This window comes from Colletes latitarsis, chromosome 1 (assembly GCF_051014445.1).
Source record: "Colletes latitarsis isolate SP2378_abdomen chromosome 1, iyColLati1, whole genome shotgun sequence".
NCBI classification, from domain to species: domain Eukaryota; kingdom Metazoa; phylum Arthropoda; class Insecta; order Hymenoptera; family Colletidae; genus Colletes; species Colletes latitarsis.
This window is the reverse complement of record NC_135134.1, coordinates 47,247,541-47,266,341: the sequence shown is the minus strand read 5'-3', so window position 1 is coordinate 47,266,341 and position 18,801 is coordinate 47,247,541.

The window sequence follows — 18,801 nt, the reverse complement described above, 5'->3', positions numbered from 1 at the left end:
ATACACGTATGGTTTTAGTAGTTTTGTTTTGTTAATTTTGCATTTAAAAATGCTTTGTCAAATTTCTCATAGCAAAAGATTCTTTTTCATTTTCACCAGTAACTAAGTTAAAATTTTAATGGGGGATTCTAGAGCCCAAAATAAGACGAAATTCAAGAATACCAATTTGTTGATTGAGGCTTCGTTAAAAAGTTATTAACGTTTAAATTTTTATCCACATTGAATTTTTTTCTCGAATATGCGCAGGATTTCGGGGGTATGTCTATTCACCAAAAATGATTGTGATTGACCCCCACAACCGAAAATAATTTTTTCAAAACGATTTGAAATTTTCTTTTTCCGTCGAAAAATTTAGGCACCCCCTGTTGATTTTTCTTAAAAATTCCTTTTTCATTTTCAGTAATTTTGTTTGACGCCCTACAGAAAAATTGTCTAATACTGTTTTGTAGGTACCCATGAGCTCTACTTCAGAAAAAAGTTTCATTGAAATATAGTCACAATTGTAGAAGTTATGGCTGTTTGAATATTGGACCATTTTTATGGGGTTTTTCTCATTTTGCGGGGTCAAGGACCAACTTTTCGAATATTTTTGCAATTTCTACATATTCTCTAGCAAAAATCCGCGTCGTTTGCTTTTTTAAACATTAAAATCGTCCAATCTGTTCAGAAGTTATGACGTTTTAAAGATTTGCATGAAAATTCGGGCAGACATTTCTGGCCAGAAATTATATTTTCGGTAAGGAATTTTTTTCTCGAAACTGAGTAGGATTTCGGGGGTATGTCTGTTGACCAAAAATGCTTGTAATTGACCCCTGCAACTAAAAATAATTTTTCCAAAACGATTTGAAATTTTTTTTTTCCGTCGAAAAATTTCACACATTCTCGAATTTTTTTCTAGAAAATAAATAGGATTTCGGGAGTATGTCTATTCACCAAAAATGATTGTAATTGACCCCCGCAACCGAAAATAATTTTTCCAGAACGATTTGAAATTTTTGAATTTAATTTTTTTCTTCAAATACGTTACGTACATACCAGTCAAAGATATTTTTACGTATTGATCGATCGCTTCGGTACGACCGTGCTGCTGAAAATAATCCTAAATATATTGGGTTCGAATTCTAAATAAACTCGATTGTATTGTTTTTTACAAACAGTGATACGTTTCGCTTCTCCAAATTTTCGAATGACCCGAATAGGCGATAATTTGATCTAAATCAGAGGAGTGCGGGTGATGCTGCATAATTTCTCGAATTAAATCCTTAATTTTGTCTCGACAAGCTCATTTTCTATCGGACAATTTAAGCGTTCGATTACACGGTGCAATTGTTGACAAACTCCTGGAACGAACGGTCTGGTTTGATGGAGAAAATGTTCAAAACGAACTTATTTAAAAAGGCTAAGAAAATCGAATAGTACTATCGGAGTATCGTGCAATAATAATGGCTGGCCGATGTACCGTGTCGCGTTTTACACGCGAATCCTCGCGGCCGTCGCACGAGCGAAAAGAATTTCATTTTTAGCCGACGAACGACGACGACAACGGCCTACATTCTTTGTTTTATTCCACAAAAGTAAATACGCGGCGCGAAAAAGACGAACGGAAAATTAATCCAAACATTAGGCAGGAAAATTAAGGGGGTCCGTGCAAACAACGGTTGGCACTCGTTATTACGATCTTATTCATCTCGTGTATCCACGGTGTCATTAACGCTCCCGCGGATGTACTGTCGTTCGCGGTATGAAGTGTCGGCCTATGTCGGTCCGCGGGAAAATTAAGACTAACGAGGAAAGCGTTTCTGCATCGTCGAAGGGTGGGAGTCTTCTTCCAACCGCGGAAAGAAGTTCCGCGAGAAGATCTCGTCTTTCCTCCGGGATAATGAGATCCTACCGGCGCCGCGGCTCGATCGCACCCTATCATTTTTCACTACTGATCCAAGAAAGTATCTAACTCCGCCGGCAACACCGTGATCTCCGGCGTTTATCGTTCCACATTCCGTTATCTGTCGCCAACGGTGCGCCAAGTCAACAATTTCTGCACTTATCTTTCGTCTGTCTATTTATCGTAGCCGCAGTGGCCGAAACAACGATAGTTTTTCATCTTATTAACGTTAGATTTATTTTTTTATTTTATAAATAACTGATCTTTCGAGCCCAAATAAGATGACAAATACTATCAGCTTGTAAACTAGTTAAAACAGTGGTGACGAAGTTGTAAGGAAATTAGACCAGTTGTAATTGGAGCCAGTTTATTGGTACTGTTCATAGTTTTAGGTTTCCCCTGGCTACCGGAATATGGGGATAGTGGGTTCATCGGTAAGGCTCCCTAGCAAGCTCTGCCTTAGACAACGGGATATTAAATAGTCGGTTGAGGAGCGTATACATATGTATAGGAACGGAGGGGTCGGTCAAGCGCTTGCGAGAGAGACAAGAGAATAGCCCTCTGGTGGCATACTACAGCAGGTGACGTCCTATTCTATTCTCTTAGAAATCTAAATTTGTTCGTAATATTAACATTGAGATTTTCCTATCTCTACACTTACAATTCCCAAATCTAAACAGGCATTTTCAAATCTACGAGACCAGGATATACAGGGTGATTTTAATGGGAGATTCTAAAGGCCAAAATAAGACGAAAATCAAGAATATCAATTTCTTCATTGAGGTTTCGTTAAAAAGTTATTAAAAAATTAAGTTCAAAAATTTTGAATCGTCTTGGAAAAATTATTTTTAGTTGCAGGGGTCAATTGCAAGCATTTTTGGTCATTAGACATATCCCCGAAATCCTACCCACTTTCAAGAAAAAAATTCGAGTAGGTGCTGAAATTTTTCGGCAAAATTAAAAAATTTCAAATCGTTCTAAAAAAATTATTTTCAGTTCCAGGGGTCAATTACAATCATTTTTGGTCATTAGACATACCCCCGAAATCCTACCCACTTTCGAGAAAAAAATTCGAGTAGGTGCTGAAATTTTTCGGCGAAATTAAAAAATTTCAAATCGTTCTAAAAAAATTATTTTCAGTTCCAGGGGTTAATTACAATCATTTTTGGTCATTAGACATACCCTCGAATTCCTACGCACTTTCGAGAAAAAAATTCTTTACCGAAAATATAATGTCTGACTATACATTGATATGTTTCCCTGAAATTTCAAGCGTATGTTTAAAACATCATAATTACTGAACGGATTGAAGGATTTTGATGTTTCGAAAGGCAAACAACGCATATTTAAGCGAAGAATATGTAGAAGTTCTGTCTGACCAAAAATTCTGATTCCCCTGAAATTTCCTGCGTTATGTTTAAAACATCATAACTTCTGAACGGATTGACAGATTTTAATGATTCAAAATTCGAGATAACGAACAGATCGACGAGACATTGACGCGAATTAAGGTTTCCGAAAAAGATGCTGGTGGAAATTAAAACTCGTGGACGGGGAAGCACGAGAGAAAGAATCAAAGGTAGAGCACGAAGGGAATATGTTTAAGCAAATGGGGGTTTGGCGCGTTATAATTTGACCGACGACGAGCGTCGTTTGCGAACGATCTTCGAAATCGTCGACTCTCTGTCTCGTCCGCGGGTCGCGAAATATTTTTACACGCGGCTTTGCGCGAAAGCATGTCACTCATACGTGAAACGATTAAAGTTTTAGAAGTATCGATTCCGTTGGCGTTACCGTTGACAGACAGAGGGATCGTCAAAGAGCATAATAATTACTGCGCCCGCAGTGAAGAGGCTCAACCCTTTGTTCTATAGTCACTTTGCGAAAGGGGCTGCGCCAGGAACGCGGGGGATGCTCCGGGTGGAAACGAGGGACGGGGACGAGCGGGGGCCAAGGGGGCTCGGGGCGGTGGTTGAAGAGCATCCGTTTCAGTCGCGCCATTATGTAATTGATCTGGGCTTTCCGTACGCGATGATCGTGTAATGCGTTTCGCGTACTCGACGCCCGCGATTCCGCACCGATCTTTTTCCCCCCTCTCTCTCTCTCTCCCTCTCTTTTACTGCGATTCGAAAAAACCCCCGGGAGGCAGAGGAACGTCGAGTTCCCGCGCCCGATAGATTAAAAGAAACGCCCCGGCAAAGGTGAGAGTCGGTGGACGGTCAAAGTCGATACTCGTTTTCGTATCAATAGCGACTTCCGACTCGAACGTGCTCCTCCGACCGTCAATAATTCTTCCCAACGACAGGTTTCGCGTTTCCGGCGTTCGAAATAATTCGGCGGCAACTCGGTTAGCCGGCGAGAAATATTAATTTATTATTAGAACTTATTTATTCGGTAAAATCATTAAATATGGCCTTTAGGCTTGATCGCAATTTCTGTCCACCATCTTCTCGGTGCTCTTTACTATTACAAAAAGATGTTTAATAGTATCAGAATAAGCATGGATTCAGTATCCAGTGGTAAGTACACTCCTTCAAAATGGAGCAAAATGTTAAAAAGATCGTGCATCAAATTGTAAGGGGATCCTTGAATCTTCGACTTCGTGATGGTTTTAATGAGTCCTGGTAATCGGTGTTACCCACGAAGAAGAACTTCTTCATTGTTGGTGACATCGAGCTAATGGCTGCGAATTTAAAATAGTTTCTTTAAATAAAATTGTTAATAATACCCTGTACACTTTAAGACCCTGTAAGACTTTTCTACTTTCGCTAATTTACCTATTTCAGTATTTCAATTGACCACTTGTTTTTTTACCAAGTCGTACGAAAGTGGAAGGACAATTTCCTCCGGGCACTGATCTGCCTTCTGATAACACTCGATTATCTATTTCAATCATTTTCTTAATCAATTCACATGTATTTGTACTACAACTGTCAATATTATACCATCAATACTAATTCAGTGAATGAAATCACCTCCGAATTTTCAAATTGGGCCACGAAAGTCCACAAGGTGTAAGGTCTACTCGTACACCTCGTCTGTGCTTATAGGAAATTTAATCGGGTTTTGAGAGACATTTCTATTACCTGTAACTTCGATTAGTATTCTTTTTACGTACGCGACGAGTTTAATCAAAATGTCTCCTCGATATCAGGCTATTTCTGGCACGGGAATGTCGCCGCGATTCAGCCGCAGTGTAACAAAAGTGTTCGACATTGTATTTACTCTGACAGACGCGCGCTCGATTCACGGTTCATTATAATTAACGGAAACCACGGCATGCCAATATGATGGCGGACACAATTAGAAAATGCCACGGTCTGGGGTGGCTGTCCGTTTCCAACGCGGCATGATTACCTACCCACTCTGTCCATTATTCATTTTCATCTGTGCATACACAGGGTAGACGATTTAAATTGAAACATCTGACCGCCATCGTTTCGCTTGTACGTGAAACAAAATTTCTTAAATCGAACCTTTCGCAGTGACAAATACAATATTACCGACAAATCGTTTCTTTCGTTGGCAAATAATCATCGATTAAATGGGTTGCTTCGACCAGAAAATTTGTCGATGCAAACATTTGTTGGTAATTTCAACACGTCGATATATAAACAACGAAACGCGGTATAAAATAATTGACGATTTCGAGGCAATCTGTTTTCAGTACCATACGAAAACAAAACCAAATAACCGTCTAAGGTTATGATAATATTTCAGATATCCGGGACACGTTGCGTGGTTTGTGGAATCGATTTAACGATATTCAACCGCGATTCGAACGTTCGATGACCACGGGGAAAGTTTCCTAGATCTGCCTCTTCGAATAATTTTGTCCTGAACGATTCTTTCGTATATTTATAAGGAACGTAGTTATTTGAGCTTCCTTATTTTAACGATTCATCCTGTATACGTTCTCGTTCCAACGCGATTTCGAAACTCGTAAAGACACAATCGACCCAGGATTATATCGATAGCGTTCGTGTTTAACTCTCTGTTACTCCTCTTTTCGTTCATTCTTGACACGCTCTTTTTCCTCGTTCACTCTCGTCCTTAATCATTCTGATTCATTCACTCATTCGCCGGTTGCATTTTTCTCCTTTCCAATTCATCCCACCTACGCTCTGCTCTTCCCTCTTCGTCGCCGCGATACGCGCACACGCACGCATCGGTGACAGATATTTAATTAAAGTTGTTTGCCCGACAAAGTTTGGAAACTTCGAAGATAACTTACCAATGGGAGGCAGCGAAAGGGGCCATTTAATTGTCCTCGCATTTAATGCGTCGCGTGGCCCGGGAGTTATGCTCGTCATCGTGTCACCGGAAGTCGGGATCGGGGTTGCTGTCTGGTTCGGTACAGTAATTCTTCGCTTAAACTTGAAACGTTAACACAAGATTAAAGAAACTGAATCAGACCTACCATTGTTTATGTTCCTTCATTGATTTTGTTCTTCATAATTTGAGAATTTTCAAGTTCCTCGTTCAGCCTTTAGAATTTTCGTTTCCTTATTTTTACTACCACGTAGCCATTTCGAAGAACGTTAACTCTGAAACGATTAAAATCATATTTTATGTAAATTGTTTTTCAATACACGTATGGTTTTAGTAGTTTTGTTTTGTTACTTTTGCATTTAAAAATGCTTTGTCAAATTTCTCATAGCAAAAGATTCTTTTTCATTTTCACCAGTAACTAAGTTAAAATTTTAATGGGGGATTCTAGAGCCCAAAATAAGACGAAAATCAAGAATACCAATTTGTTGATTGAGGCTTCGTTAAAAAGTTATTAACGTTTAAAGTTTTATCCACATTGAATTTTTTTCTCGAATATGCGCAGGATTTCGGGGGTATGTCTATTCACCAAAAATGATTGTGATTGACCCCCACAATCGAAAATAATTTTTTCAAAACGATTTGAAATTTTTTTTTTCCGTCGAAAAATTTAGGCACCCCCTGTTGATTTTTCTTAAAAATTCCTTTTTCATTTTCAGTAATTTTGTTTGACGCTCTACAGAAAAGTTGTCTAATACTTTTTTGTAGGTACCCATGAGCTCTACTTCAGAAAAAAGTTTCATTAAAATATATTCACAATTGTAGGAGTTACAGCTGTGTGAAAATTGGACCATTTTTATGGGGTTTTTCTCATTTTGCGGGGTCAAGGATCAACTTTTCGAATATTTTTGTGATTTATACATATTCTCCATCAAAATACGCGTAGTTTGCTTTTTTAAACACTAAAATCGTCCAATCCGTTCAGAAGTTATGACGTTTTAAAGATTTGCATGACAATTCAGGGAAACATATCAATGGTATGGTCAGACATTACATTTTCGGTAAGGAATTTTTTTCTCGAAACTGAGTAGGAATTCGGGGGTATGTCTGTTGACCAAAAATGCTTGCAATTGACCCCTGCAACTAAAAATAATTTTTTTAGAACGATTTGAAATTTTTTAATTTCGCCGAAAAATTTCAGCACCTACTCGAATTTTTTTCTTGAAAGTAGATAGTATTTCGGAGGTATGTCTAATGACCAAAAATGATTGTAATTGACCCTTGGAATTGCTAATAATTTTTTTAGAACATTTTGAAAGTTTTTAATTTAATTGTTAATAACTTTTTAACGAAGCGTCTATTAAAATTTTTCCCAGGGGTGGCCGAACACCCTGTATATTCGAAGTCAAATTGGTGCATTTAACATATTTACGTTCAACAATTTATTTATACATCTTATTTTTATGATATATTGATTACTCTTTATTTTCAATATTGGCAATATCGTCGAAAATAAAACGTAACCGCGAATTAACGATAAATTCGTATCAAATGTAAATCGCACCGGATTGAAAGGTTTGGTGAATTTACAATTTCTGATAAAAATACTAGTAATCCGGATCGCGAATAATCGAAGCAGCAACCAGAATCTAGCGATTTGATTTTTTCGCGTCGCCTCGATGTTTCCAATGTTTTATCCCATTCGCTGTACTCCTCGAACGGTCGCTGAAAAAGAAATTCTATACCGAGCCTCGGTTAAAGATAAACTGGCGGTTCCCCGTTTCCAATTCTTAAGCGAGGAACTATTGTATCGTTTACGGAGTTCCGTCGCGGCGAAAAAAAAACGACCGCGAATGGATCGCGTTGCGACAGAAAGTATCTCTTGTCCTTAACCCATTTGCAGCCGGGTACCTTTGTCAATGGAATCCGCGTCGCGGAGTCGCGGGAAATGTTAAACCTTTAATTTATTTCGATATATACTTTTATGCCGCAATTACAGCGCGAGGATTTTTGTACGTCACGCTTTTCATATTCCTCGAGCCGCCTCGTCGGCGAGATTACAATGGAACCCCTTTCTCGTTTTATTTTTAATTTGCGCTGATATTGAAGCCGAATCCGTGTCCCTTGTCATCGCTTTACGTCACTCGCGATTATACGAAGGCGCGTATATCTCCTCGCCGCAGTTTGTATGCGACGTTTCAAATACGACGGCCATTCAAATCATTGGCTCGAAACGCGAACATCGATACTGTTTTATCAGCGCGACGCTCGGAGATCGGTTGATAAATGCGGAAAATGGGGACGCGCGCGTTGTACGAACCGTAATTAAAAAACAATAACGACAACGTCTTTTTTACGCAATGTAAATTCGCTCGACGAAGCGACAATTGATCGTTAAATAAAAGTCGAACTCCGATGGTAGCGTTGAAAATTGGGGATTCCGTAATTTCTATTTCAACGCGATCGACGTTATTCTTTTTTTTTATCCGTTGGTCATAAACACGGTCAGGTTTACGAAATAAAATTTGTAAGCGAGCGAGACAAAGCGCGACGCCGTCCAACGCGAGTAATTGACGCTTCCCACCGACTCAATCGCGCGTTGGCAATCGAGAAAATTCCAGCAATTCGGATTAAATCGGACGCTTTGAAGCGCGTTCGCGATTACGTAGATTACAGGCGTCCTCGACGAGGACAGAATTCGTTTCTTTCAAGTCGTTCCATTTCGCGCGCTAATAGGTTCGCGCGATGTTTCGCGCGGCTGCGGGCTCGCGACGTCGCGTTTACGGATGTAAATCGGTTAAAAACCGAGACTCCGCCGTCAGCGGATCTCTACTCTTCTTTTCCTTTACTTTCTTCTTTTTTTTTTTCACATTTCACCGGAGCGACACGATTATACCGAACGAGCGAGGCTCGATGTCAAAAGCATTATAGATTCACGGACGTATCCGCGCGAGCGTGAGCGAGAGAGCGAGAAAAAAAACTTTCTATGATCTCTTTGGCGCGGCGACGAACGAAAATCTTTCATCGCGATCCGCGGCACGTGAAGATTCGACGACGCGTCGGTGGTAAAACCGCTGATAAGCGATCCGCGTCGGTGTGGACGGAGCCTTAAACGTGAGAAACGAGAGGCCAAGCGATCGCGTAAACGTATTCGTGTCAAAAGCAGCTCCGGTCGAGACCCGAGTTATCCTCTGACCCCACTCTGTCATCTCGAACTTACTTCGTCTCCTGTTCGTAGCCACGGAACCGTTATTTTCCGCATGCGATTTTCCATTTTCCTTCGGACGATCCATGGAAGGGGGAGGGGGAGTTTCGGTCGCTTTGTATGCGCATCCCGAACAGTGAAACGATGAATACGCGAAAAGAAAGCGGACAAGAACGTGACGAAAAATCTACTTTTTAAAAGCACGTTTATTTTACGACACACGAAACAATTCCAGGGAACACGCTGGTCTAAACGTCAATTTTTTACGCGTTGAAATTAAAAAAAGAAACATCGCTACGTGTTTTGACTCCGTCTAAATCAGTGGAAAAGTAAACCAACGTGCCTGTCTATTACTCGCTGTTTCTACTTGCATTAATATTGCCGAGCATTGACGGTGTCATTATCTCAATTAACTGGTTCCATTTAATTAGAAGACATAGTAGACAAATAATACCGCGTCAACATTAGCGTTGTGTTTCCAAAATACATTTTCTCGAAAATGGAACCTCGCAGAGAAGGATTGTATTTTATATTTTCTGGCAAACGATGCTTATTTGAATTCTTGAGATTTTTTTTCTTACTTTCCACCATTGCTGAAGCCCCTTTTCATTAATGTATTATAAACTGTAAAATAGTCTGGTAAAAATATTTTCTACCGGTTTGTATCTCTTTTTCTCACCGTTCTGATCAAAGGTGGATACCCCGATCAAAGAAACCCTTATTTTTCGAGCTTTGGGATATCGTTCAACGAATTTTCGAACCCCTTCAGCGCTTCGAAATCGCGTGGCAGAAACGTTTGTGTTGCACAGAACGGGACAAATGGAAATCTGATGGTGCTAAGTCTGGCGGATATACAGAGTATGATAAGACTTCCCATTCCAGCTCCATTAACGTTTCACGAGTCAACGATGCAACATAGGGTCTGCCATTATCTGGCAAGATTACCTCGTTTCGTTTCGTCGCAAATTTCGATCGTATTTCCATAAATTTTTCATTGAATAAATTTATATCCAGATTAATTGCTAGAAGACATCATTAATATTATTTAAATTTCAGCGTACAAATAAAACCGTGCAAGGGTAATTGAAACAGATCCTTGCAAAACATTTGTAATCAACGCGTTCATGTTTACATGGGCGATCGATACGCTTTGCAAAAATTCTGCGCCCGTAATGTTTATAAGTTACACACGAAAGCCCCTCCTTTCATAAAATCCCGTCCGTTCCGTGCTCGATGCCTGGCCAAACGGAATAGTGAAAGGAACATCAACGTTTACAGGGGCGATTAATTTGAAAAATTCGTTCGAAACGCGCCAATACTGCACTCGTTCGCGCTTCAGAGGCAGAAAACCGCGGTTTCCGCGTTTGGACTGTTTAATGAAACGGTACCGGGTTGCCACGGTGCATTCTTCGGTATCGAATGCACACGTAACGCGTTACCGCGCGTGCACGTCTACTTCTACGACCGACGCGTTCTATTTCCGCGGAACGTACACCGACGCGGTGCCATCGGTGCACTTTAAAGCGCGCGTTGCATATCCCTCGCGCGGCGAACACTTCGCGCCTCAAGCTCGCCGCGATAAAACATCTGGCTGTGTTTCCGCGGCGCGTTGCTCTGCTCGTCGCCGTCGCGAGACAAAAATGTTTGATTCAATGCGAACCGTCGAGCAATTAAGGGCAGACGTCTGTCGATAAACTTTCAAACGCAGGATGCGAGCGGCGCGCGAAACCTCGTTCAGAGACTCGTTCGTCGACAACTTTGCGTCGTTTCGCCGCGAGAAATCGCTATTACGAAACGGTTATCAACGCATTGATTACTTAACCGAGAGATTCTGACGCAAAAGTTATAAAAAGATTGATTTTTTTCTGAAATTCGAGCGTCAGGAACCACGGGACTTTTAATTCTCATGGTCGCCATATTTGTTATTCGTTTGTTCGACATTTATATTCGATAGTTTATTACAAGTATTATGAATTGCGATTTGTATTTGGTTAGTCATTTTATTCGCTATTTGTGTTTTTGTTAGCGACGATATCACATTTTTCTACCACAGGTGTGTCGAAGCCTTTTGACGTGTATCAAACCGCGGTAAAAATAGTGTTAATCCAGGAGTGATCTTTCTTTCTTCCTAGAATAGACGGTGCTCGACATTCGCGGCAGAACGCAATGTCTACGCGCGTGTCGCGTTCACGTGTATTTCTCGAAATAGAAAGCAAATAACGATGACGCGGAACGAGAATTAATAGAGAGGGTTCTAAAATACTCGACAGACAAATATAGACCGGAGTGCCTCTTATTCTCTGCGTAAACAACCGGTGTTGACAATATACCTTCGATAAGAGTGTTTGTGCGTATGCACAAGTTCTATCATTTATGATTCCTGCGGAAGCGAACGGTTGTAGCACATGATTTAGAGAAATTCATCGAAATTTTGTATCCACATAATATATATTCAGGTCATTATTTATGAAAATATTGAATAGGATCAGTAAATAATATGTGAGTATAATCTTTCATACATATACTGTCAACGTTTTATATTATTAAATCGTAATACATTATAGCAGAGCTTTCATTTTCAAAACGAGAAAAATTTGTTGCTATTAAACGGAAGGAAAATCTAGATCCACAATGTATCTGAGTTACTGAAGTAAACCAGTGTCTGTCCATTGCAGGAATCTTCTACTGGTTAGAGAAGACATTCCGTACACGTACCAAGTGATAAGTCTCTAAACCATTATGATACTAATTATCTACTGTAATACTGTATTGAAAAATAAGTCGAATAAAAGGAGTAACATTTTTCCGTTTAAAGCTTCGTTTTCGAGAGAATTTAATTTGAAAGCTCGTCGTATACGCGTGCGATCGAGTAGCACGTCTGACCAATAATCGTTATTACTACTTGCACCGAAGTCTAACTCGTACTCTACATCAAAGTTGATACTCTCGAGAACTTATTCTTTTATTCTACTAGGGTTAAACACAGTACCATGTATTCTTCATTTTCTGCGTGCAATACGACACTAATTATCGTAATGAACGAAAGAAATCATCTCGCACGAAAGTAATTTATTTACAGAACCGCGTAACACCGATTCATCGTTTTGGGGGCGGACATTAATATCAGGCCGTTGATCGCGGAATCAGGCGTTAATACGAGATTCGTGTCATCGATTCGACGACTCGCTAAACGAAAATACCGACTCGCGTCAGAAGGAAATCTCAAACTGCTCGGATGTTCCCTTTCATCCATCGGTCGTCCCTTTCCCTCTTCCAGCGACTCCGTGCTCGCGACCCCGCGCGACGTTCGTCCGAGTCTGATCCAATAGCACGCGCACGACAGTGGAGACGATTATCCCCGAAACGTCGTGCGCGTCGGAAGCGTGTGTTGGCTAGCCCCGATATGCTCCGCGTGCACACGGTCGCGTGTTACTCGCGTGCAGAGCAAAGCGGAGCGGCGAGGAGCGGAGGATCCGTAGGTGGATGCGCATCCGGCAACCTGCTGACAACAAGGCCCCAATACAGCCAACCCGTGGCCGACGGTAGAAATTTACGCGCACGTATCGACGCTTCCCGTACACACTCACACGTAGCCCGTACGTTCATCCGCGTAACATATGTACGCATGGGTCGCGTTAAGTGTAACGTAGCTCTGTGATTCTCACCCGGTACCTCAGTTCTCCCGCCCCGCAACCCACCCCCCGTCCTCGCGGCGCAGCTCTCGGCTCTCACCCTCGCCCTGCCACCGCCACCGCCGTCTCCATCAACCCCCGACCCAAACCCCTACCCCCGGGTCCCTTTCCTCCTCGAACTACCCCGCCCGTCACCGCTGTCACCAGGCTGGCAGTCGCATCGTATCGCAAACAAAAGACGAGCGAGCGCGCGCCACTCATCGCTCGCGCTCGATGCGACAGCGAGTGACGTCCCTCCGCTTCCTCCTCTCCTTTCCTCGCCCGCTCCACAAACCTCGCGTACTCCCCTCGCGTCGTCCCACCCCTCGACGCCGGTTTCCTCGGACCGCCATCGTTCTTCTCTTTCTCACCCTTATCCCCATTCTCTCGCGTATCCGCGTCCTTCCTTTTCTCGTTTCGGCTCTCTCCTTCGCAACCTTCTCCAACAGAGAGAACCTACCCTAACCACCGCTCTACCTTCCACCAGTTTTCTGTTGTCACCCCCTCCAACCCGCCGCTACCACCACTGTCACCCCCTCCCGCGCCGCTCACCTCAAGCCATCTGACTATCGCTGCTCCACGATTTCTGCCGGCCTCTTCACTCCCACCGACGACCACCCTCCGTGTGTACTCTCTTCATCTTCCGTCGTGTCTCTATTCGCGTGTTTCTCTCGATCGCTCTTTCTCGTTCGCGCCCCTCGCCGCCACCGGCTCTTTTCCTCGATCCCCCTCCCACTCCCTTCCCCCCTACTCATGGTCGTCCCCCTTTTACCCGCGCCGTCGAAAACCTAAACCGCCACCGCGTAGTGGTACACCGACACAGATATAGAGTCAGCCGTACCGGCAGAGCTATCTGTTGTTATCACCAGTTATTTGCATCCCTTCGTAGTCGGTGGGGTGGCTGCCACTGCCTGCTGCGAGTTGGAGGATACGTTCGCACGGCGAGGTGGGGCGAAGAAGGGGGGTTCGAGGGCAGGGGGTTTCGGAACGGGGAGACGGACACAGGAGGCTGACGGCGGGGGAGGAGGGGGTCTTGAAATTCTCGGGAGCTTTACTTCCCGGGAATATTACACGCCCCGCCGTGAGCTCCCGCCGATTCGAGTGATTCCTCATCTCTCGCCCTTTTCCTAACCGTTCCGTTCTTTCGCGAAAGCAGATGCGCAACAACGCGGGGCTGTATTTACACCCTTCTCCGTTAGATGAATTTCGATTTGATGGAACGCCGGCCGTGTTTCGGATTTAAGCGGCCGTCGACCGTCGTTCCCGCGCTCCTCCTTGCTCCTTTCGCGTTCCTTTCTAGTTTTTCGCGCCCGCGGTCGGAATCGTTTTTGTATCCGACGCGAGGATGCACCTACGGGGCTCGGTAAAGGGCTGTTCGACGAGGCCTCGGAGAGTAATTACCGGGGAACCGCTTTCGTACGCGACGAATGAAGAAAGTTCGGTAATTATTCAGGGTGCTCCGTACGACTGGGAAGAACAGTCTCTAAAGCGGTCAGGGATACGAGAAAGTGTCGTAAATAAAAATTATGCGCAAATTGAATGTAGATTTATTCCTTTCTATGCGTCTATATCTTCTTTTTTAAAATTGGGTTGTTCGATGCAGTTTTGTAATCTTTACGAGAAAATATGAGGGTAATTATGCTTTAAATCTAGCGGTTCAAGAGTTATATAGTTTTGACCCTTTGCACTCAACTGTCCCCTCTGAAGGAACATTCAACAAAGAATAACGTTTTATTTATATTAAGATTTAATATTCTATTTATATTAACGTCTGAGGGTAATTTGTCTTTGTCATTATGTCATCATCATCTTTCTACCTCAAACTGTTCGAAACGTACCATGATTCTCAAGGGCCTAATAAGCGACCACTGTTGAGCAACTGACATAACCAATGGCGGGCAATCAGTTGCCTAAACATCGTGTCGTAGTTAGATGAAATACAAATACAGCATAAAAATTCGATAGACATACAAGCGATTACTATTCATTTTTACACCTTTTCTAATTTTAACTTGAAATTATTTTCTAAACTCAATCATTGTACCTCAATAACACGTAATTCACATTAATAACTATTCAGAAACTGCTAATATATATAATTTTTGTAACATCGAATAAAAGTTTATGTATCTCACATTGCATAAAATTGCATAGACCAAAACCCAATTTCTACCAACTTTAAAATTTACTCCACGTAGACTCTGCACATCTAGTTGCAATATTTAGTACGTATCGTAACTGGATAAACTTGTTCAGTCTACTGTTACCTGTTTCGATCCCCGATATTCGGACAATAATTCTCATCCCGTCACTGAGATTTTAATTAGAGTCTGGATATCACCGAAGACGCTAATTATCGACCATCGAGCCGCGCGTTAAAGGTTTAAAGTTCGCCGGCGAATAAAGGGCAGCGTATCCAAGGGTCAGGAATTAAGAATGCATGGTCCCGATATCGATTGACGCCGGTGTGTCAGTCGCGATTCCAGACCCCATGCCCGATCCCAACAAACGGATTAATTCGCAGGCCAGGTTCGTTATAAGATTACCAATGCGTAAGCACCTCTGGTGGAGCGCCCCTTAGCCCCATGAAAGAGGGTGCGCGCTGACGTCGAGGCGGTGTCGTCCCCTCCCCCAAAGACAACATCGCCGACGCTACGACCACGATTTTCTCGTGTCGACGTAGAGAACGGGCTGCGTACAATTCGGATGGTTACCGCATTGTCACCATGGGAAGCGCCACGACTGTCTCGGCGGCGACGATTCGTCGTCGTCTCTGCGGATCGGTATTCCGGCAGACGGAAAAGGGACGATGCTTGAAAAACGAAAAGAAGGGAAAGAAAAAAGAAAAAAAAAACGAACCTGAGACTGTGGAACAGTGAAAGAACACAAAGGAGAAAAAGGAAGCCAGAGGGAAGAAAAAACGGGAGAGCGCAGAGAGCGAGGGAGAGTCGGAAAGAGAGAGAAACACCTTGCAAGGAACACCGACGAATCACCGGTGTTTAAAATTCCCGTGAGGCTTCGCGGTTTCGCGCTTCGGGAGAGGAGGTGGGAAAAGAGAAGAGAACGGGGTTGGTGGGGATCGGGGTTGAAGGGGTTTACTGGAAAGGCGGTGGAGGACCAAGAGGAAACGAGGAGAAGGGGTTGAGCGTTCGGAGTCGACAGATTGCCGAGGGGACAAATAAGAGTGTATCCAGTCGCCAAACGCGACGAGGCGAATTTCGGGTAAATTGTTTCCCCCGGGCCTCCCTCCCGCACCTCTTTTCACCCTGCCTCTTCGGATTCTCTCGCCATCGCCCAGAGGATATTCACTGGTGTCGTGGAAGCGACGATTTAAATTTGGGGTACTTGCCCGCGAGGCGAAGCACCCTTCTGGACTCTGGGGTGGCCTTCACCTCTCGCAATTGGAGATCATCGATTTTAAATCGTCATACTCGAGCCCTGACGACCGATCCTCTTAAAATCCCGTTCGGTCGACGGTACGTCGCCGAGGGCGGGTCAATTTTGACCCGTTTCGTGTCTCTATACGTATACGTTGGAGTTGAAATTGCGATGTGGTTTTTTTTTCTGAACAAAATTTATACGCCTTTCGAATTATAATTCGGTAATTGTTAATTCGAATCGTAGGGTTTAAGAGAAGCGTAGACGAAGATACGATAATGAGAACGACGTATAAAAGAAGGAATCGTCGGTAGGGGGAGGTAAAGGGTTTAAGTGCAGCGTTTGCCTGTGAGATAAAACGCTTTTCTGGACCATCGAGGGACTCCTGCCTTTTGGGAGTTCCGGGCATCTATTTAGAATCGTTGCGCCTTGACCCAACCTATTGTGGAATCTGAGATTCCGCGTAGGTTGACCTTATTTCTCGTTGATCGCGAGGAGTTTGCTTATTATACGAGAAAAAGAAGCTAACGGGACATTTGTTTTTCAAAATTTTTCACGGAAATCGTACAAATGTAAACGAATATCAATAAAAATTTAGACCATCTAATTTGTCAGAGAAACATAAATAATCGGTGGGATATTTAAATGTTCAATTTGGCTAGAATCGAGACTGAAAAGCTCGTAAACTTATTCCCTTTTCTTTGGAGCGAGTCGTGCAAGTTTTACTTGACGTTCAAAAAATTTTGAGAAGTAGTTACATAGAAAAGGTCAAGAACAGCTGCTCCGCGCATTAATATTTATTCGATTTAAATAAAATTTGGGAGAATTCGTTGCGATGAAATTAATTTCCATGTTAAATGTTCGCCCACGCGTGGAGAGGAGAATCATAAAAATAATGGCAGGAATTAAGAGAACTTAATCCTCCTTTCTGGGTACATCGAGGCACAAACGGAAGCAAGTCTGGCTTAGGGCGGTGTGGGGAGTGCTACGAGTGCTTTCGCACATTACCCCTCGCAACGGGCCAATTAGCACTGTTTCAAGGTGTTACGTGAACGGTCATCTAACGTCTACGTGTAGTGGAACCTGTTACCAAGGATAATCTGTGCACCGCACGAGGTTTCGCTAAATAATAAACGTTGACGGTCCAGTACGTGTAATCAACTTTCTTGAAATTTTTTATTCCTTGTTTCTATTATATTACGTTTAAAAACACAGGCAGCTACTTATTTTTAGACGCCTAAAATCTGACACTCGAGTGTTTAATACTCGTCGAATATTTAAAAACTATTGGAATAGACTTTTACTAAAACGAAATTATTTAAACGTTATATGCGTTTATGAAATCGATCAAATACTCAAGTGTCGCTAAACTTGTATCGATTGCATAATAAAGACATTACTATTATTATTATCATCGTTCCTGTTCGTCGTGAATATTCGCAATATTTTTGTTTCTAAATTCAGAGAAACCACGCGTGGTGTTTCGCGTGGAACAAGGTGACAAGGATTGCGCTATCTCGGATCGATTTGTTTAATTCTTTATACGGTCGACGGATTAGCCGGGCTAACGCGAAAATTAAGCACGCGTAGTGCGTATCTATGCAGGCGTACGCGGATCCCTCCGTCCATTGAAAGCTACATCGTTCACCGTATGTCCCCGTTCGCGGCTTAACAAAACGCGCTCGTTGCGCTCGAGGCAGCGAGGGATCCCCCGAAATCCTTTAAATTCTGAATCGAACCCATCGAGCGGAGCCCATCGCCATTTATCTGCGCGCGGAATTCGGCTTGTCGAAGGAAATTTGTTCGCCGTCGTTTGCCGTATATTCCGCTGCGACAGAAACATTTTCTTTGTACCTTCCACCGGTGACGGTTGATTAACGAATGATTAAAATTAATGCAAATTTTAGCAGATGATATTTATCGTACAATTAATTCGTTACGTAAAGTAAAGTCTTGAAACGAGACACCTAATTATTTTTCGTAGATATTGGGGTCGTAAGCAATGGCCATTTTGTTTCGTACCGATTTTATTTTTCGGAACAACGTCTGTAACGTATTCTTCATTATCACGTATCAACTTTTCCTACTTATTTTAATGAAAACAAAGTTTTAATGAACTGTGCATGGTCCAATTAACACTAGAACTACCCCTAAATGGTCAAAATGATCCATTCGTAATTTCTAATAAAAATTGTAACACTCGACTAGATTTCTGAAAATTTACCGTGGTTTTCTATAGGAGAATGGAATCTATCGTTTTAATTTCTAAGATAGTTTTATAGGGATGTCGAAACAAGTGATAATCTGTGAGGGCTATGTTTCCTTGGGCGATTCTTATGATCTACTATCTGAAACAGCAATTACTTTACATATTTTCTCTTTCGAGTGTTCCATTT